Raw genomic sequence first — 5,529 nt, 5'->3', positions numbered from 1 at the left:
TCAACAGCAATCAGAAAATATAAAGCCCAGCTGCTTTAGTGGGCTCATGTGTGACATCCCTGCTGCTGCTGTGTGTGGAGCTTGATTCCCTTGGGGGAAATCATCACTGCTTAGAGCTCAGCCTGTGTTCAGCTTCCAAGTCAAGGCCGTTGATTTGGGGCTCTCACCACTTGTACTTGCCCTTTCATTATCTCTTGGGACTGCTCTTCAAATCTCCTGACTACACCATCCCAGGAAGTTGGGAGTTTCAAAAGATGTTACAGCCTGGCTGCCCTGAAATCAAGACATCCCAAAACAGCCACAAATGGGGACCCACACCTCTGCCTTTCCAACAGCGTTACCCACAACCATCTCAATTTTAGGACTGAGCTCTTGCATTGCCAAAGATTTAAACCTAAAAAATGGCTTTGGACTAAAGTTTTTGTAAGATTTACCACTAAAATCATCTCTGTAAGCAGCAAACAAAATCCTTATGGTTTCAAATCCTACTTTTTGATCTTTTTCACAAAAGCATTGGCATTATTCTATGAAGCAAAGAAGAAGCTGTGAAGGTCGAATCTTCTACGTCATTGCAATCATAAGAAGAAAAATATAAATTGAAAAATGTCTCTATTATATAATCTGCACATTAACAGGTGGAAAAACAGCAACATAATTTACCTTTCGACACAGAAATGTCTTCCTTGGAGCCAAGCAAATTCACTCTGGTGTTTAATCTGAATAGTTGCCAATTTTCTGTCTGTAATGGGAATCCAGTGGAAACTCAGGAAGGAGAAAGAATTAAAGATAAATGCCACTTTCAGGGCAGGAACTTTGTCTAAGTATATTTGGTCAGGCTGGCAGAGCACAGACTTAGGGACTGGTCTCAGGTCTAGAGTAGAGTATGCTGGTTTGTTTTTGGGAGCCTGTGCCAGGGTACCAGGGTGACTTTCTAGAGTGCAAAATTATCATTACCAGTTAAGACTTTAGTGAAAATACAGGTGAGGCCCTCCAGGCTCACTCACTCTCACACACACATGCACAGACACCACCTTGGCCACATCCTAGCCCAGACATTTCAGGGATGCTCTGCAGCCACTCCCTCCTCTAGCCCATGACAACCAGAGCTGATGCTCTTTGCCTCAGGAAAAGCTTAGAGAATCCACTCATTATGGTCCTGAAGGCTCCCTACTTTAAAGAAACATCATATTCTTATAAAAAGATGCTTGGACTAAAACCTGCTCCCAGGAAAGGCTTGCAGGAGGGGAGGGCTGCCTACACTGGGTTAATAGACCCATTAAAAATCCAGAGAGGGTCAAAATTAATATTATTTTCTAAATTTCACAGATGTTACTTTATTAAAAGGAAACCCCAAGATGTTCAAAGGAGGCAGAGAGCTAAGCTGCCAGTGTCATTGAATTTTAATGATGAGTGTGTTCCTTAGGCTCTTTTAAAATCCCCAGCTTTAATGTGTTGCTTCATGCAAGGCTAGAAGGCTTGATTGCAAGCAATAATTAAAAGTCTTCTAATCCCAAGAAAACTAGATTAAACCAGAGCTCCCCTTTATAGTGATTAAACTAAAACTACTAAAGTGGAAGCTTCTTCAGAGACATTGCTTTCCACTTTTTATTCTTAGTGTCTCCCTCTGAATCAAGAGCTGCTAAAAGGGGTAAATATAATGTTAAACAGGCTAACAATAAAGTTTCCAGTCTAATCAATCTCTCTGGTACTACAGCAAGTGCAATTATTTTAATGGAATGCCAAGATAAGTAAGAAACTGAAAGTAATCTGAAAATTTCTCTAACTGCCTGTTAATAGTGGACTTTCCTTCATTTTCTCCTTTGAAAACATTCCAGAAGTGTTCAGAACTTGAGTGAAATATCTTCCTAAATATTGCCTAAGAATGACTTTTGTGCTGTCTGGTTCAAATGGAAAAAAATCTCAGAAATCCAGCAAAAAAAACCTTTCTGTAAGTTACTGCAGTCTTGCCTTTTGCAAGGATGGTGAAAAAAAATCTGAAACTTACTTCTCTTTTGTTTGCATTGATAGGTGTTTTATTCTGGTACTGGAGATTAAACAGACATTCAGCTTCTCATCTTCAGTATAAAACCTGAAAAAAAATTAGGAAAATGAACAAAAATGCAGGAGAGAAAACTGATAAGACAGAGAAGTTGCTCAGAGATAATAATAGAATAAAAGTACAAAAAGTACATGGCCATAGCAAGGCCTCAGCAGTACATAGCTGTGCTGGAAGGGTCAACACAAATTACCCATAAATATTTTTAAAGCTTCTTGCATGAAGGGTGAGGGACGAGGCCCATATAAAGATGCATACATAAGAGTTCTGTCCCAGCTGGCTGCTGGTATCCCTATCCCACTTTTCTTTTGAACTGGCTGCAACTGGGGCAGGCTGTTCCTTGCTCTGCTGCTCAGGTGTCACAGGGCCCGTGCTCTGGGGACTCGGGGACCGTGTGACAGGCGTGCTCTGACGGGCACATCGAGCTTCAGCACTCGCACACCGCCGTGTCCCGGCAGGCACAGAGCCCACACACGCACCCTGCGAGCCGGGAAATCCTCTCCAGGTGCCGCCCGCGGCTCCCGGCTCCGCCCGGAGCCCACCTTGGAGCGTGGCCCTGCAGGAGGTGCCCCGTCCTGGCCGGGGGACAGGCACCCAGCACAGGCACTTCTGGCAGGGCCTCCCTGCGCCACAGCCTGCAAAACATCTCATTTTTCTCTCCTCGCCCCCAGAGCTCCCCTCCGGTTGTGGTTTGTTGACTGTGTACCCTCAGAGAGGCATTTGCAGCAGGAGAGTCCGGGGAGAGAGGTTTTTCTCTAGATTGAAATAGCTTGGAAATGCTCCATCCTGTTTGGAAAAGGACTTCGGGGTTTGTGCCATTTCGTGGGGGCGAACAGCAAGGAATCCTCTCGCACCATTTGTGCCTCTAAATGCCAGCCACGCTGCACTGCTGCCGAAAGATGCGGTGCCAGGCTGCGCTGGAAAAGCCCGGGGCAATTCCCAGGGGAATCACTGAAATCCATCAGCGACCGAGAGTTCCTGAGCAATGGGCATCGCTGCCAGAGCCGCTGTGCCGGGGCTCGCAGCCATCGCCCCTTTCTCTCCCTGCCCCGCCTGCCCTCGGGACTCGCTGTTATTGCAGCCTGCCGCGCGGTTCTGAGCCGGCTCCTGCCATCGGCTCTCAGAAGCAGCTCCCTCCTGCCATGCCTTAAATCATCATCTGCCCTCATTCCAGGCTTGTCCCGGCTTCTAAGACATATTGGTAGTGACAATAATGGCTCTCAGAGCAAAGCTTACACAACGTGCCCGTTTGTGTAGGTTTCCAATACACAGCGCTCTAAAACGTGGCCATTTCTGTGGTTTCCTCCTAGTGAGCAGCTGAGTTTCAGCAATCAGAGGAAAATGGGCCAGGGTAATGCTCCTCTCTCCTGGTTGCTCTTACCTGTCATATCACTCACAGATATTTCAACACACCAGCCCTAGGACAGCTGTAGCCTGTGACTCGTTCCCAGGGCTTCATTTGACAAAGCTTCTTCCTTTCAGTTTGTTTTATAAAGAGGGAGAATTTCTCTGTGGTGAGGATTGTCATTGCATTTCTTCGTGCTTTTCTGTAAATTGAGAGTCCAGGAAAAAAAATTACAATACACCTGGTGTCAGGATATTCAGTGCAGCCTAAGTGGGAAAACAACTGAGGCAGTGGAGGGGGTTTCAGCTGTGTGCTCTGGTACATGGAAAAACTGAAGTTGTACAATCATGTTGTACAACATCACCTGAAGAGGAAAAAGACAGGAGCGCCTAACTGTGGTGCAAGAGGAATCCAGGCTTTGGTTTGGTGTTGGGAAAAGCCAGGCTCCAGTCTCCTGTTGCTTTAGTGTGCATAGCTCCAACAAAGACAGCAGCAGCTATGCTCACGTGGAAGCAGACACTCAGATATTATCCTAATTCACTTGCCCACTCTGTTTCTCAATGCTTTTCTTTCTTAAACTAATGTAAAGTCCAGTCTCAGTTCAGGCAGGACTCCTCTGCCTGAAGAGCACTTTATGTTGTGTGGAAACACAAGCAATGCCTCCTGCACAATATCCCAGACACTAATGCAGGACTTCTAATCTTACAGCAAACCTGGTTTTCTCTAAAGATAGCTTAGTCTATCAAATAGCCCTGCTTATTGGAAACCTCCACTGACTTTTAATAAGGTTTCTGTCCAATGTATGTGCACAGAACAAAGTGCACTTTTTGCTGTGCTAGAAGAATTTGAATAATCAATCAATAGTTTTAAATAAAATTCAAATAACTCAATTTTAACTGAATTGAAGTAATCTTTCTTTCAGTTGAAGTAGTCTTCCTTTTCCTGCAAAAATATTTTCCGTGGAATCCTTTTGACTTTTTTTATCTGTTTATTGAAGTGTATTGATGCTTGCTGCAATGAACTCAGGTTTATGGAGAGACAGGGTGTATCAGACAAGATTTGGGCTTGGGAGAGTTTCTGTGTCCAACACCCACCGAACATTTACACAGATCAGTATTCCACACCTTTGCAATCTGAACATCAGTAAGTGATGCTGTGCTGCTTTAACATAGAATGTAAAAGAGTAAAAGCACTAAAATCAGATCAATCTGCTGGCCCGAGCAGGAGGCAGATGCCCTGAAGGAGTGCAAAGAAATTCCTGTGGGCTGTTGAAAATAGTGCAAAGGATTTGGATGCAGCTCTGTGGCTCTTTGCAAAGCCTCTCTTTTTATCTGCCACTTACGGAGATGCAGTTTTCATGAATAAGATTTTAAGCCTTCCCCGAAGAGCCAATGCCATTAAAGGGCACTGGGAATCCCTGCCTCTGTCAAGTTCAGACCAGTCTTGATAACAAAGTTCTGCTCCTGCTTTGCATCCATAACTGCCTGTGCCTCCCTCCCTGCCTTTGCTGTCTTGTCCATAGACATATAAGGATCCCTGGCACAGGAATGGCATTGATATGGCCCATATTTGGGGTTTTTTGTAAGGTAAGAATTATGAACAGAGCAAATACTAACGTTGCTGCTGACCTGGCTGACTTTGGTCAGGTCTGTACCTGGTTTCCCAGCTGCACACTCAGACTCCCTGTCTGGTTCCATCTCTGATACACACACATATACCTTAAAGATTCAGTGTGAACCTAATAAAACATTTTTACAGGCCCTTTGAATTGAAATTGAAAAGGAAGCCATTCCAGTCACCATAAGTACTTACTTTTCCTTTCTGGCATACTTAAGTAGGTGAGAATTTGAGGCAGGTGCCCTCCAGTGTCTGCTACTATTATTTGCTGAATTTTGTAATGTAAAAGTCATTCTTCTGGATTAGTGTAGTGTGTGTTTGTGTACACATCTATGGAAGCTGAAAGTAAAAATGGATTCCAATAATGAAATCTTAACCCAAATTGCTGTAGTATTTTCACATTATCCAATTATTAAAAAAAAAAAAAAAAGCACTGTTTAATTTGGAGAGAGATGGTTCCAGTTATAGAATGAGTTATGTGGATTTGATTACAGAGAAAAATTCTTGTTAA

The sequence above is a fragment of the Agelaius tricolor genome, unplaced genomic scaffold, assembly GCF_023055355.1.
Source record: "Agelaius tricolor isolate 1412-34295 unplaced genomic scaffold, bAgeTri1.0.p SCAF_23, whole genome shotgun sequence".
Classification (NCBI taxonomy): domain Eukaryota; kingdom Metazoa; phylum Chordata; class Aves; order Passeriformes; family Icteridae; genus Agelaius; species Agelaius tricolor.
Note: the sequence above shows the minus strand (reverse complement) of the source record.